This window comes from Callithrix jacchus, chromosome 1, assembly GCF_049354715.1.
Source record: "Callithrix jacchus isolate 240 chromosome 1, calJac240_pri, whole genome shotgun sequence".
NCBI classification, from domain to species: domain Eukaryota; kingdom Metazoa; phylum Chordata; class Mammalia; order Primates; family Cebidae; genus Callithrix; species Callithrix jacchus.
In genome coordinates, this window is record NC_133502.1 from 38,844,656 (window position 1) to 38,861,958 (window position 17,303).

General features: G+C 34.9%; 1 long non-coding RNA gene across 4 annotated transcripts in view; it reads left to right on the forward strand.

Annotated features, from left to right (window-relative positions):
* LOC128931402 (uncharacterized) overlaps window positions 1–17,303 on the forward strand; it is a 537,214-nt gene that overhangs the window by 230,240 nt on the left and 289,671 nt on the right. For all 4 annotated transcript variants that reach the window (XR_008479765.2, XR_008479755.2, XR_008479757.2 and 1 more), the window contains exon 2: window positions 10,410–10,519. This is a non-coding gene — a long non-coding RNA (uncharacterized LOC128931402). The remainder of the gene's footprint in view (window positions 1–10,409; window positions 10,520–17,303) is intronic.

Genomic DNA, 17,303 nt, shown 5'->3' on the forward strand with positions numbered 1-17,303 from the left:
CATAATAGTATGCAAGATATCTTTTGTTGCAAACATGATTCTTAGAATGTTACCTTAAGTATCGTAAGTGCTATATAAATACTATTAGTGGAATGACTACCAAGAAATATGTAATTGCCAGTTGTTTGCATTGTTTAAGAAATAGAAAAGACCTAACATTCTCCTGCCTCAGCCTCCCTAGTAGCTGGAACTACAGGTGCATGCTGCCATGCCCAGCTAATTTTTCTGTTTTTAGTAAAGACTGGTTTCACCATGTTGGCTAGGATTGTCTCAATCTTTTGACCTCGTGATCTGCCCTCCTTGACCTCCCAAAGTGCTGGGATTACAGGCATGAGCCACCGTTCCTGGCCTATTTTATATTTTCTAGGATTATGATGATGTGTAAACAGAATCACACAGTATACACTCACTTGGTTTGGCTTCATTTGTTAAATCTCCATGAATTATTTTGAGATTCATTTACATTAGTCCATCCACATAGAAATAGTTGATTACACTTCATTGGTGAGCAGTAACTCATTTTATATACGGTATTGGATATACCACAATTTGTTTATACATTCACCTGTTCATGGGCCTTTACATTCTTTAAGATTTTGGACTATTACAAACAAAGCTTTTATGAATTTTGTGTACAAATCTTTACTGAATATTTGTTTCAATTTTTTCACATCCTTGACCACATTTGGTGTAGTAATATTGTTAAATTTCAGTAATCTTAATAGGTGTGTAGTTGCATCCAATTATAATTTTAACATGCATTTTTAATGACTGATGAGGTTGGACCTATTTTCTTGTGCTTAATTGCTGTCCATATTTTTAGGGAAGTGACTTTCAGGTCTTGCATAATTAAATTTATTGTGTTGTTTAGTTTTAAAAATTATATACTATTTACATGTTCTTTACCAGTTATATGGTTTGCAAATGTTTTTGACTTGCCTTTTGGTTCTTTTAGTAGTGTCCTCCTCAAGCAAGAGTTTTACAGTTTTGTGAAGTTCAGCTTACTACTTTTTAAAAATAAGATTATGCTTTACTATCCTATCTAAGAAAGTTTTGCCTAACCCTAGATCATAGAGATTTTTTTCCAATGTTGTCTTCTAGAGGTTTTGTAATTTTAGAATTAACATTTAAAATCTACTTGAGTCAGTTTTTGTGTATAGTATAAAGCATTCATCAAAATTCATTTCTTTTGACCTATGTATAGTCAATTGTTACAGCAAACTTTCTTGGAAACATGATCTTTTTCCACAGAAATGAATATATCTTTGTAAAAACATCGGTTGTAATATATAAATTTAGGGGAAGATAATTTTTTGCTTTTTGGGGAAAACTTCCAAAAAAAGATTGGCTCTTTTATTTGAAAATAAGTGTATTTCATAATGAAAGTTATATAGGAAAATGCAGAAAACACCCACAAAAACTAAAATCAGCCATAATAATACTTACCAGAGATAATCAGTGGTTTTCGAGTGCAGTTTATCCCTCTACCTTTTTAATAATGGAATCAAAATAAGTTCTTTTGAAATCTGCTTAATATATCACAAATGAGTTTTTATATTATTAATATATTCTATAATGTAATTTTTAACAAAAACATAGTTGTGTCCACAAAATTTAGAAACATATAGAATGTATTCTTGCATATCAATCAAATTCAGAAGATTATTATTCGAAGAAATTTAAAACTGAGTAATTGATAATTAATTTGAAACTTTTCTTCAAATTATTTAAAATAGAAGAGCATTAACTTGTGACTGTTTTTCTTTTGGTATATTTCGGCATTTTTAGGGTTTCTATGTTAGTAATTCCCCTAAATTTATAATGACTCTTTCTTATATGTGCAGAAGAGAAGAATAATTTTAGGATTGAGTTTTTTTGATTGCAGTGGAGATTTTGATATTAACAAATATTTCAAATTCAAGATATATTTGTTTTAAAAGGAGACAGGAGATAAAAATTGGAGGTATAAATGAAAATCTTTTGCCTAACGTTCCTGGATTCTGATTTCCATAGTCACTCAGAATAATGCTGCCGGAACCTATCCAACATTATACAAACTTTCAGTCTTATTGAAATGAAGACAAATAATATATTTTGAAAACTGCATGAAATTCATCCATAAATAACCAAATTAAGCCTTTGAAGATGGAGAGAACTTTCTATAAGATTCAAATCAATTCCATGAATGATTCAATAAAGCTGACAGCATTTCAGCCATCCAAAACCACCCAGACAGACTGGAAACATGTTAATCTTCTTGTATAAAAATGTGACCCATGAGAAATGAAGCTGTATTAATTTGGTTTATTGCTAGGAAAAGTACTAGTCAAGTTTTATAACTAATTTTTTTCACTTTCGCAGTGAAAGAAAATGAAAGTAAACAGGGTATAAGTCAGTTCTGCCCGGTCAGTTATAAGAGGCGTTTTAACACCATTTTCTTCCTCCTCTCCTCTCACTCCCCTCCCCTCCCCTCAAGGGATCTGCCTGCCTCAGCCTCCCAAAGTGTTGAGATTACAGATGTGAGCCACCAAGCTCAGCTAACACCATTTTCCAAGAGAAAAATGCCAACGGAGGATGTTAGATGAGGCCCTACTCACAGGGTTGTGTAATTAGGGAACTGGGACATCCAGATGAGATTTGACCAAGCTGAAAATTAAGTGTTGACCAAATTAGAAATAAATATGTGTATTCTCCAATGAAAAACTGCAATCTTAGGAATCACGCTAATGAATTTTTGGATGAGCTACTTCTCCTGATATTGAGCACATTCCCTGCCCTTTAAAATCCTCTCTATAGCTCATGGTGAAGCTCAAAACTACATTTCCCACACTCCCTTGATGCAGGATTTAAATTTAATTCCAACAAAGGGATCTGTGATGAGAGATTTGAATGATAGAATTGAATGATAGAATATAATTGAATGATAGAATTGAAGCTGTATCTTCTGGGTCAGCTCCTGCAAATAACCTGCTTCACTGCTGTAGACAACTGGGAGCTTCAAGGACATCTTCCTTAATTCCCATGCTTTCTGATTTTCTAAAAGGTCAGCAGTGGCATTCTCTGACCTTTCTTCTTCTGGTCCTATTAACAGCTTTTTAAGTTTCCAATTCTCTTTCTTAAATCCCTTCCTGCTAAAACAAGCAGAGTGGTTTCTGTCTTCCTGCCAAGGTGTGACAGATAGAACATTTAAATGGTAAGATTACTTGATCACATTCTTAGTGTCTGCATATGGTGTACACCCTGAAAATTTCATATAAGGCAAATATTTTCCACAACTTTGTTTCTTGTATTTAAAGTTGACAAGAAGCATGAGCAGTGGCATGGTTCTAGCTGTTCCATAACACACAATTTTGTTTTTAAAGTTTATTGAGAGGGTACAAGTGCAGGTTTCTTATATGCATGTATTGCATAGTGGCGAAGGCTGAGCTGGTAGTGTACCTGTCATCTGAATAGTAAACATTATATTCAACCAACAGTGTATAAGCTTCCTTTTTCTTCACAACCACACCAGCATCTGTTATTTTTTTTTTTTGTCTTTTTTAATAATAGCCTTGCCCACTTTTAATGGGGTGTTTGCTTTTTTCTTGTTTAGATATTTTAGCTACTTATAGATTCTGGATATTGGCTCTTTATGGCATGCATAGTTTACAAATACTTTTTCCCATTCTGTAGGTTGTCTGTTTTACCCTGTTGATTGTTTCTTTTGCTGTGCAGAAACTTTTTAGTTTAAGTAATATTTGTCTATTTTTGTTTTAGTACTACTTACTTTTGAGGACTTGGTGATAAATTCTTCCCCTAAACCAGTTCAGAAGAGTTTTTGCTAAGTTTTATTCTGGAATTTTCAGAGTTTTGTATCTTACATTTAGATCTTTAATTCATCTTGAGTTCATTTTTGTATATGGTCAGAAGTATGGGTCCAGGCTCATTATTCTGCGTATGGTTATCTAATTTTCCCAGCCCTAATTGAATAAAGTGTCATTTCTCCAGTGTATATTTTTGTTAACTAATTTTGTCAGAGATCAGTTTGTTATGTGTGTGTGGCTTTATATCTGGATTCTGTGTCAATTTTTAGAACAATACCATGCTATTTTGGTTATTATAGCCTGGTGATATAATTTGAGTAATTTGAAGTCAGTTAATGTGATGCCTCTAACTTTTTCTCTTTTTTTGCTTAGAATTGCTTTGACTGTTCAGATTCTTTTTTGGTTCCACATGAATTTTAGGATTTTTAAAAAATTCTGTAGAAAAATGACATTGGCAATTTGATAAGGGTTACATTGAATCTGTAAATTGCTTTTGGACAGTATGATCATTTTAACGATGTTGATTCTTTCAGCCCATGAGCATGAGATGTTTGTGTCATCTTTGATTTCTTTCATCAGTAATTTATAGATCTCCTTGTAGAGATCTTTTAGCTCTTTGGTTAAATATTCCTAGGGTTTAATTTTTTTGGTAGCTGTTGTAAAAAGGATTGCCTTCTTGATTTGGTTCTTAGCTAGATTTTTATTGGTGTCTAGAAATACTACTGATTTCTGTATATTAATTTTGGATTCTTAAACTTTACTGAAATCATTGATCAAATCTAAGAGTTTTTTAGTAGAGTCTTTAGGTTTTTGTAGATGTAAGGTCATGTCATCAGCAAACTGAAATAAATTGACTTTTTCTTTTCCAATTTGGGTACTTTTATTTTCTCTCTTTTCTAATTGCTCTGGCAAGAACTTCTAGTACCATGTTGAATAAAAGGGTTGAAAGTAAGCATTCTTGCTCCAGTTTTTAGAGAGAATGCTTTCAGCTCTTTCTCCATTAAGTATAAAGTTGGTTGAATAACAATATTTTAGTAGGAGTGTTGGAAAAGTACATTTCACATGAAGACAAAATACTGTATTAACATTATCTGGAATAGTTTTCTAGATTATTTGATTATTTAAGGTAATTATCTGGTATAATTACCTGGATTATCTGGATTTTCTCGGGTTTACAAGGAGATAAAATTTAATCTAGGACTTACAGTTCTTTCTTTTAGCTCAAGACAAGATTGTTTCAGAGAAAATTCTCATAGCAGCAATCTAGAGACCAGAAAAAGACCCAATGACAAAAAACATCCTGCCACAAAGTGTTATGAATGGCCAACTTTTTCTTCTGAATCAGTGAACAACAATAGACAACACAGATAATTTTTTTTTAACTAAAGGAACAATTTTAATCAGTGCCTTAGTTGACCCCTCATCAATACTTCATTAAAAGGACTAACTTTAAAAGAAATGTTTAGGACTTCTAACTCTGACAGTCAAACTTTGTTGCAGGGAAACCATTTAGGGAAATAAAACTATACATACTGTAGGTCACACATTTCATTCACAACTTTAGTAGCTTTATTGAGCCTCCCAGGGGAAAAGGCACATCCTAGAAACTTGGATTGTCTCCATTATTGAATAAAATATTAAAATATTAATAAATGAAATTATTTGAGAATAGGAACACAAAGTTTGCTAATTTGATCTTTTATCTATAAATTATGTGATGGGCTAAATTGCAAAATTTCTGTGGACGCATCTTAGCACCCATTTATCTTACACATGTCTGACATTTAAGATAAAAATTACAAAACATTATTTGGGAACATAAAGCCAATCAAACAAGCTGAGCGTTAAAGAATGCAAAAGCTTGCCATGTCCTGGATGTAAAAAAATTTTTTTTGACTGGATAATTCATCTCATGTTAATGTCTACATTTTCTATAATATGAATTTAAATGAGGTGTTTGTTTTCCTTTAACCTTTCAAAACTTATTCTAAGCTTCATGTGGAAAAATAAAGACAACATAGCCAAAACATTTTGGAAAAGATGTGATGATTACCAATTAGATGTTACCAAAGACTGAAACATATTGTAAGGAGTAGGATGGCATAGCAAGCATGGCTTAAATCAATCATGCCACATTCATGAAAGAGAATACACCACAGCCACAAGAAAATTAGGGGCATATGCTGACCAGAAAAATGTTGGTGATACATTTTAATGTGGAAAAAAAATCCCTGTAGACCAAAGTGTTTCACATGGTTATATTTGTGTAAAAATGGCACATGCATCTATAGGCATATATGCAAATGCATTCATTAGCATAGAAAAACTTGCAACACTCCAATCTTCTTTTTTTTGTTTTAATCATACTTTAAGTTCTGGGGTACACGTGCAGATCTTGCAGGATTGTTACGCAGGTACACACATGCCATTGTGGTTAGCTGTCTCCATCCTCTGGTCACCTACATCAGCCATTTCTCCCAGTGTTATCCTTCCCCATCCTCTCCACCCCCGCTGTCCCCCCCTGGCCCCCTACCCCCCAACATACCCCTGTGGCAACTCACCAAACTTCTAATATGGTCATTTTAAAACATAATGGGAGCTAAGGTAGATGCTTGCTTCCTATTTCATGTATGTGGGTCTATGTGTATTGAAGTACACATGTGTGGTATTTAAAGTGATGAACTGATGGGTAATTTTCAAATTTTTGGTATTTTCAGTATCATTCAAATTTAAATACAAAGAAATCTGTCATATACTACTTCTGTCAGTGCACGCACTCATACCTATACATTTAGGCAAGGAAGAAACTTTGGTATTCTCTCGAGGATACCACTTCTCAAGGGAAGTGGATTAATCAGGAGACAGATCCTTATAAAACAAGGCCTCCTGTCTTATGTGGTCTCTTCACATGAGCTCACTTCCCCTTTTCCTCTTTCTGCTTTTAAGGAGAGGAATCTGTGACAAGCTGGCACTGCTGTGGGCAGGAACTGGAGGGAGAACAATCTAAGAGAGCTGATTCCCATCAGAAAGAGAATCTGCTGCAGTCCTCATCTTGAGACTCTGTAATCTCTAATCCTCATCTTAGGCTCACCTCTGCCTGATGGCTTACCAGTAAGCAGTAACATGTAACTGAAATAGAGGTCTTGGAGCAGCCAAGCCTTTGCCATGGTGGGCTCATAAAATCAATGCCACATTTATTTAGAGAATACCAGGTCATACAGAATGTTCTCCCTTGCAAACAGGGTTGAGATGGAGAAGGAAGCTGTCTAATAAAATTTCTCATTTCTCTCCTCTCTGTCTCTTACTTTGATTTCTAATTCACCATATGTGAAAAAGAGGTATTTTCCCTTTATAGTAACTGAGGTCAAGATGTGCTGGATTTTATTGAACAAAATGGTTTGGTTGGTAAACATTGATAGGTTGTCCAGAAGTTTTCAGTCCTGATCTCACTTCAGCAAAGACCTTGCTGATAAGGCTCCTTTATACATGAGGTGTGTAAAACACCTGCTGTAGTGCTTGGAAGAGAGCATGCTCAGTAGACGACAATTTTTAGGTAGTAGCAGTAATAGCCTGAGATTATTCCCATTAGTGTATAGTGAATAATCAATACAAATGAATGAAGTACCTGCCAGTCGTAATTGCATGAGTGGACTTTTACCTACTTGAAAGGGTGTGTTGCATCAGATACTCACTGGTCTACACCATTATCAACAAGGCGAATGTATCCACCTTGGTGGCCTTAGAATGGCAGGATGCCCACTTCTTCCCTCCTGAACCTGAGGATAAGCAGTCCCTGAAGTACATTTTTAAATGCAGGTTTTGTTAGAAGGAGGAAGAAAGGAATGGCTACTAGACAAGCAACCAACAGTGTCTGTTACAGTCCTCAGCTTTCCCACTTTTTTGTCTGCCACTTCTGAGCAAATCCCATAACCATATGGTTCTGAATTTAGTAGATGTGTGATGAAGTGAGCATTAAGAGTTTCCATATGGAAGTCTTTACTCTTCTGTATATCTCATGCAATTTTACGCTTTCAGACTTTTAGACGTGTTGCTGCCTTTATCATTCCTTCATGATTCTCATCTTATTCATTCTTCAAGATGTAGCCAAAGTATCCTTTATTTATTCAACCTAAATCTGACAAATATCTATTGTCTATAATATGTTAGGCACAGAAGAATTATAGGTACAACATCTGATGGAGAAAATAGAGACATAAATCAACAATTAAAGCACAGTATAGAAAATGCTAATATGAAGGTATACATCTTAGTTCCTAGTCATCAACTCCACCTGAGATAGGAAGGTAAACCTGTTGGAAGAGGAGGGCTTAAATGGTATCTGGAAGGATGAGAAGGAATCACTAAAGAAGGCAGGAATAACAGTCCTGCCTATGTTCAGTGTACAGGATTCTGAGAGAGTATGTGTGATGGTTAATTTCATGTGTCAACATGACTGGGCTAAAGGGTATCGGGATAGCTGGTAAAATATTATTTCTAGTTATGTTAGTAAGGGTTTTTCCGGAAGTGATTAGCGTTTGCATCAGTAGATTAATAAAGATCTTCCCTCTCCACTAAGGGTGAACATTATCTGATCTCTTGGGCCCAAATAGAACAAAAAGGTCGAAGAAGGGCAAATTCTTTCTTTGAGCTGGAACACATATCTCCTGACTTTGAATGTCAGTCCCTCTGGTTCTATGGCCTTTTCCATTCAGACTGGGAGTTATGCCTTTGGCTTCTCAGACTTTAGACTCAGACTGAATTACACCATCACCCTTCCTGGTTTTCCAGCTTGCAGGTAGTGTATCATAGGAGTTCCCTATCTCCATAATCATGCTGCTTTTTTCATTGTAGCTCATTCCCAAGCCATGCTTAGAATCCCCAAACCCCCATGAAGCCCCCCAGACCCCATTTGGATGGAAAAACTTGGCCCTAGATGTTTCCAGTCTGCACTTTGTCTCAACTAATGTGCCTCCGCTGATTGCTTCATGCCTATAGTTGCTTAAGGGAGTGTCCATACATGTAGATTTTTGAAAATGCTGGTGGGAGAAGTCTCACTATGGAATTGCTTTAAATAGTCTTTCACCTTGCCTTTAGTAAAAGTAAAATTTAAACTTAGAGCAGTCATGAGTCATTTAATGATAGGGAAACGTTCTGATAAATGTCATTAGGCGATTTTGTTGTAGATGAACGTCATAGATTTTACTTACAGAAAACTAGACAGTAAGGCCTACTACACACCCACCCTACATGTACAGCCTGCCATCCTAGGCTGCAAGCCTGTGTAGCCCGCCACTGTTCTGAATATTGTGGGCAGTTGTAACACAATGGTATGTGTGTATCTAGACATAAACAAGATACGGTAAAAATACAATATGAAATGTAAATGAAAGTATACATTTATATAGGGCACTTACTGTGAAGGGAGCTTGCAGGATTGGAAGTTGCTCTGGATGGGTCCGAGTGAGTGGTGAGTCAATGTAAAAGCCTAGGACATTGCTGTACTTTACTGTAGACTTTGTAAATACTATACACATTGGCAACACTAAATGCATACAAAATATTTTTTCTTTCTTCAATAATAAATTAGTCTTAACTTACTGTAATGTTTTTACTTTATAAACTTTAAAGTTTTTAACTTTTTGACTATTTTATAACAACAGTTAGCTTAACAAAAACACATTGTGTAACTATACAAAAATATTTTCTTTATATTCTTTTTTTTTCTTTTTTGAGACGGAGTTTTGTTCTTGTTGCTCAGGCTGGAGTGCAATGGCACTATCTCGGCTCACTGCAACCTCTGCCTGCCAGGTTCGAGTGATTCTCCTACCTCAGCCTCCCCAGTAGCTGGGATTACAGGCATGTACCACCATGCCTGGCTAATTTTTTTGTATTTTTAGTAGAGACAGAGTTTCTCTATCTTGGTCAGGCTGATCTCGAACTCCCAACCTCAGGTAATCTGCCTGCCTTGGCCTCTTAAAGTGTTGGTATTACAGATATAGGCCACTGCATCCAGACTTTTCTTTATATTCTTGTTTTGTGAGGCTTTTTCTGTGTTTTTAATTTTATTTATAACTTTTTAAAGTTATTTGGTAAAACCTTTATTTGGTAAAACCTTAAACACATTAGTCTAGGCCTACACAGGGTCAAGGTCATCAATGTCACTGTCTTCTAGCTCCACATGGTGCCCCACTGGAAGGGCTTCATGGGCAATAACACACATGGAGCTGTCACCTCCTATGATAACAATGCCTTATTCTGCAATACCTCCTGAAGGACCTGCCTGAAGCTGTCTGACAGTTCATTTTTTAAAATTTTATAACTAGAAGGGATACATTCTAGAAGAACAACGAAAGCATAGTAAGTATGTCAACCAGTAATATAGTCATTTATAATCATTATCAACTATTACTATTCTTTATTATCTATGGGAGATTTGATTCTAGACCTGGTGGGAGGTGATTGGATTACGGGGGTGGATTTCTCATTAATGGTTTAATACCATCTTGTTGGGACTATCCTCATGATAGTGAATGAGTTTCCATGAGATCTGCTTATTGAAAAGTTTTGCCACTTCCCCTGTCTCTCTCTCCCTTCTGCTTTTACCAGGTGACGTGCCTGCTCCCACTTCGCCTTCAACTATGATTGCAAGTTTCCTGAGGCCTCCCCAGAAGCTGGGCAGATGCTAGCATTATGCTTCCTGTACAGCCTGCAGAACTGTGAGTCCATTTAACCCCTCTTCTTTACAAATTACTCAGTCTCAGGTGCTTACAGCAATGGAAGAGTGGACTAATATAGACAGTAATATCAAGTACTATGTAAATAGTTGTTATAACTGTATTGTTTAAGGAAGAATGACAAGAAACCAATCTATACATGTTCAGTACAGATGCAATTTTTAAAAAATATTTTTGATCCACTGTTGGTTGAATCTATGGATGCAGAACTCACAGATATGGAGGGCCTACTTCATGTGTATTTTATATGATACACTTTTGTACAGCTGACAGTGCCGCATTTTGTTTGTATTGTTGGGTGAAACAGCAGCATCATGACAAACAGGTGAGTCACGTGTTGTGCTATGACATTTTCACGGCTACAGTGTTGCTAGGCAATTGGAATGTTTTATCCCCATTGTAATCTAATGGGACCACTGTCATATGTGTTTGCCATTGACCTAAGTGTTACTATGTGGCGTGTGACTGTACTCAATTATAATAGCTTTTTGGGCATTTACTGTTTCTGACTTTGGACTTAGTATTTTACTTCTTCCCCTTATATTGTGTACTTTAAAAATATTTTAATAGTCTTTTTTTCATATATATTTTCTATTGTGAGGTGTGTTTTATAATTTTTGGAAGTATGTTGGGTGTTATATTAAAACTAATTAATAAATATTAAATGGTATAAAATTAGCTTAAGGTTTAAATTAACATGAGCCATTTAAAAGAGATTTAAAAAATTTATATGAATGCCATAATGGAACTCCAGTTACATGTCATTACCTTATGTATCAAGCAGAAATAAATCATTATTAATTATTGAAATTTTAATGATTTTAATGGTGAACATAAAAATGGGAGGAAACACAGTAATTTGTATGAATTATTTGATCACTCATCCTTGAAAAAGAGACAACAATTATATTTTCAAATGTAAGTCAGAAGTAAAACAGAGAATATCTTATTTATGCTTATTTAACAAACAGATATAAGTATTTTTAGTCATAATCTAAAGTGTAAAGTATTAAATGGAAATTAAATGACCAAATCTCTTCCTGAGAGATGAATGGTATAATTGCACTGTTTGCGTGAATGTAACTTTTTATAAACAAATAGGAAGATAGACTCTTATTGCATGTGAAAGTCATTAAACATAATCAATTATCAATAAGTACAAGCTTAGATGACGATTCCATTTTAAAATTTCACCCAGAAAAAGTGACATATTTCATTGTCTTGCGTTTCTTTATATATGCTATATTTTGCTGGAACTTGGTCATGACTGTTGCATGATAATGCATAGTGCTGTACCAGTTTACTAAAATCTATTTAATTGAACCTCTAACTCATCAATGGCAATATAAAATTTGCCTTTGATCAAAGTCTGCCCTTTGTATATCTGTAGGTTTAGGGTTTATTTTTTTGTGACAAGAGCTGACTGTAAGGTAAGTAAATGTCTTACTCTTCAAAGTTGTGACCTTGTTTTTAGTCATTTATAGACTCTTATCTGAACCAGTAGCTTTATGAGGAAACATCCCAAGAATTATAATGAGAGATATTGTTTCATCTGCCTTTAGACTGACTTCAGGTGCGGTTATCTTATTGTGAAACTAAACTTTGTAAAAAGATGTATCAAAATATTCATGTATCAGAACTTTCACAGAATTTGAAAGCTTCAGTAAAATAATTTGATTGGATAATGTTGGAGCCAAGAGTGACTTCTAATAGCAAAAAAAGTCTAGGAGAATTACGCTGTAGAATAGTGGAAACCCGTGAGAATATTTTGTCAATTATGTGTTAGGTGCTCACCATCTTCCTGCATCTCCTTGGGTAACCCAATCAAACCTTCTAAATGTCTTTGATCATTTGCAATATTAAAAAAGTGGACTATTATTTATATCCCTTGGGCCCAAACTTTCTGTGATTCAATAAAGCAAAACAAGAATAAGCAAAGTGCCAGTTTTTATTCCAGCTAATACAGCCTTAAGCCATTCATGTGTACACATTCATTTTAGTCACCTAGATAACATAAAAAATAGGAGGAAAACTTTAGGACCATTTCAAATTGAGGTTTGTAAAGAAGCCCAATAGTAAGGTAAGTTTAAAAGCACTTCCATATGAAAAATCAAACTAAACAAAAACATAGCCATAATACATGGAAATTTTAAATTTGATGCTATTTCCACACAGGAAAGGCCTTTATTCATTCCAGGCCTAAGAACCTGAATTATGTTTTCAAACTAAGACAGTGTGTATCTGGCTTTTCATGGAAGAATCAAATCTCAATGCAAATAGACTTTCCCATATGATCCTGAGCAAAGTAAGAGGCTGGTAGCTATACTCATATTTCTTGAACTTTAATTCAGTTTCTTTTACTCTCAATTTTCTTTAAAAAAAAGTATTCTTAAATCATTTTAAATGTTGAAAGATAAGAGAGGCAAAAGATCTTTCAAAAAGATCAAGTGGCTAATTGTTTAGAACTATCAAGTTGCTGTGTGATAGTCCTGATAAATGAAGTAAAAATAGATCTTGGCTGCTCCTCATTTCTGAAAGATGAAAACAACTATAGTGTAATTTATCATTGCCTTTTAATATATATCTCAGATTTTCAAAATTTCAATTTAATTCCTCCCTTTGCACAAAAATGTATTTTACTTCCTCAGTGAAATGGTCTTAAGCAACTTGACTGTTTTCTGTTACAATGTGCATCAGAAAGGTTTACAATGTAGTCATCAAAAACATGTTGGAAATGAAGACGACAATCTTGTAACTTAAATTCAGAATATCTTTCTTAGCGCTAATACAGACCAAGTTAAAATTGTTAATTGAAGTTTGATAGATTACAGCCCAAGGACATTGTCATAGAGACTTTTGCTTTTTTTTTTCTCTGATGTCAACACACGGTGTCAAAAATGCTTCCAAGAATAAAATGTTTTAGTTTCTTAGCAAACATTTGTAACAATTTTAATCCTCTCTTATGGAGAGCAAATACTAATTAAAATGCAATGAGTAACCAACCATTGCACAGCTGGTTGCCATCTCAGAGAGTTAGTCAAGCAGTCATTTCATTTACAATATGACATGAATGGTCAAAAGTCAGATTGTTGACAGTCAGATCATATGCTGTGGGCTTAGATTTGGCTTGTCATTTCTAAGACTCTCCTGGGAAGTTGCATGTAAAATAGTTTCTGCTTAAAGGTAGAAAGAAAGTGTTCTTTGTGTTTAACTTAAGAAAAATAAGTAATTTATTTGTGGGAAATTATAATGTTAACTGTTTAGGTTATTTTAAGTACATATGTACACACACCATATAGGTCCTTTGTGTGTGTATATGTGTGTGTGTGTGTGTGTGTGTGTGTGTGTGTGTATAGGCAATTTATTATATTAAATTATAGATAATTACTGTACTATACAAATTATTTTCTCCCTTGCTCAGACATCTCTTTAGCACGATTTATCTCTATTGGTAAAAATCTCATATTGCCAAAAAGATGACATTTGAGATAAAGTACGTGAAAATGTTTGGTAAAATGCTTAATGCAGCTAAGTTTTCACATATACGTGGAACTATTTTCGAAGGTTTTATGTCTCTTTTGGTCTTTTCTTTTTCTTCTTTTCCTGAAATTAAGACATGAGTTGCTACCGGTGGGAAACGCGGGTATTGTATCACACATACCATTCAGCAATGTGCCGTCGTCAAATTGCAAAATCCTGAAACCTACCACGACGGCCTTCCAAATTATATCCTTCATTTTAGGGACCGTGATAAACAAAAATGAGAAAGTAGGCAGGCTGTCATTGAGAACAAGGGAACTATTGAAAAAAAAACCAGAAAAGCAAGGAGATATTCAGAGATGGGGCAAAAGAAAATAATGCATTTTAGGAGATGTTCACAATGATCCTACATCATTATGGTTCCCTGAGCGAGAATGGCATTCAGAACTGCTTTCCGAATGTTTCTCATTTTTAAAAGTTAAGAATCCTTTCCTTCCTGATGCTGGGATTTCCTCAAAAGTTTGATTTATCCCAATACTTAATCCTAATGCCAAGCTGTCCATTGACAAGAATTACTTCAGTGAAGGTACATTTCTTATTAAAGCTGAGAAAAGCATTATGATAATTTGTTCTGCACTGCTTTAGAAATGTTTTGGCTATTCTAATTTGGTTTGGCTTTAACTTTTCTGATGAGATTCTGCAAAATGGGCCATTACTTTCAAGGAAGAAAATTCTCATTAAAGTCAAGGCAAGAAAAAGTCAACATAAGTTGTCACATGCAATACTTGGCTAAATATGAGAAGGTAAATATCCGAATTGTGAGTTTCTGGAGTAGCAAAGGAAAGGAGATTGATTGTATCATGACCACTTACAAAGATGCTTAAGCATACTGGTAACACAATTTAAGACCATAACTACCATTTGCATAGAATGATATAGTTTAATAAATCTATTTAAAATAGAAGAGATCAGGTGGCTTTATGAAATTCCATTTGGTACTGATTAAATTTCAATTATATTGTTTAGAAGAAGTACTAGTTTTCTTTTCTGCAACTCAAAGGTTACTTATTAAGTTTTTCCAAAAGTTCCAAATAAGTAAAGATAGAATAAGCCTCATTAGTCTCCTGTTCTGAAAACTGTCTTGGCATTTCCTGATACTGCCACTGCCATTAGACCTATAATTAGGATTTCTATTCTGGGCAGCTTTCCAAGTACAGCTCTAAAATAAGGCTAGTTTGTGGGCATTCTGAACAAATGCCAGCCACTAAACCCCAGTGGAAGGTAAGGGGCTGCCTTGGCTAATTGGATTGTATACACACGTGCTGTCAAATTTTCTCTTTTTCCTGGCTCCAAACTTATTGATGAGAATATTGATTATTTTAAGATGAAGTTGAGTCAGAGAACTAAAAGTGGCCTTGGAAAAATATTTATGGCTCACTTATTTTCATCTTCAAATCTTCAGGTAGGTTGGTAGGCAGGTCAAAAGAGAAATGAAGAAAAAAAGAAAATCATAGGAAAAAGAAAGGGAAGGAAAAAAAGAGAGAAAGAGAAAGAGAGATCTCTGATCACAACACCTAATAATGACTCATTTGGTTCTCAGTGGAACTAAAACCGGATTATAGAGTTTTTAAGTTAGAATTCAAGGGTGAGAGGAAGGTAATAAATCATTAAAGTTGACCATGTAGGAAGAAAACACTTTTTTTCAGGTTTGTTAAAATAAGCAAATATTATGTAACAGCTCCTTGCCGATGTATTTTACAAAACAAAGGAGACTAAACTAAAATCCTGGGCAAATCCGAGACTATGGAGAAGAAAACAATCAAAAACAGCATTCTTTATTGGGCTGTTATGCTTTACTGCATGTATTACCGGATTTCTGCAGACAGTAAAGCTGGCTTTATATTAGAGCCATAAGCCCTCCAACTTTCGATGGTTTCTAGCAATATATTTCATCAAATGCACTCTCAGACATTTATACAAGTTTGGCATTTACTTCTATCCTTAAAATACAAGTCAAGATTGTCATTTAGGTCTTTTAACACGAGAAAAGCTATCAATTGCTTTATAAGACAAAATGTCAAAGGGATACTGCATTGCCCAGTGGGCTGTATATTTAACTATATATATATTTTTTAATAAAAATGTAATATAAATTTACATATATAAACTTATGTAAATGTACACATGTAGTTTATTTTAAAAGGTTTTATAATTAGAAAGAATACATCAAATTTGCTAAAAATAATTATAAAATGTTGGCCCTCATTCTTTCCCATATTAACCTCATCTTCTTTTGACTAAGTCTGCTTCCATCTGGACCATCTTAGCCTGCTCTTCTTTGCAGTCAGTGGAGGTCTCTTGTCTTCTCAAATACCAATAGTACTCCTCTGACTTTTGTTCTTTAGGCATCCCTTCTCCACCTGTGTACTTGTTCTATCCCATCCATAGGATCTTCCCGTACAGCTTACCAGTTAGATCTAATAATTCATACCTTTTTAAAAAGACAAAAAAAAATTTTTGCTCATGTCTCTTTCTAGCCCTACTCACTTTTTGCCTTCCCCTGTGTAGCCAAAATTCTCATCACCTGCTATACAGCTATAGTGTTTCTACTTTCTTACCTGCCCTCCCTCTTTTTTTTTTTTTTTTTTTTGAGAAGGAATTTCACTCTTGTTGCCAAGGCTGGAGTACAATGGCGCAATCAAAGCTCACTGCACCTTCCACCTCCCAGGTACAAGCAATTATCCTGTTTCAGCCTCTTGAGTAGCTGGAATTATAGGCATATGACACCACGCCTGGCTAATTTTATATTTTTGCTAGAGACAGTTTTCACCGTATTGGTCAGACTGGTCTTGAACTTATGACTTCAGGTGATCTGCCTGCCTCAGCTTCCCAAAGTGCTGGGATTTCAGGCATGAGCCACTGCACCTGGCAACCTCCTCCTCTTTAACTCACATCAGTTGGGATTCACCCCTTACTTTTCCCAAAAAACACCTTTTGCTAAAATCACAGAAGTCTAGCCAAAAAGCAATGGGTCTTTTAGTTGTTAGCTTAACAAGCTTATCCTTTCTGTGTGTGGTCTAAACACCACACTTTCTAACTGAGGGTTGTTTTCTATCCTTTAAACTGCTCTCCTCCCCATTTCTACAACAGTTGCTTCCTACTCTAAGCTATTTCTAAATGTTGGAATTCTGTAGTCTGGCTTCAGACTATCCTCAGTTTTCATTCTAGTTTTTCTCACTAGTTGATTGCATCTATTTCCCTGATGTTTAATACCATTTAGAAGGCA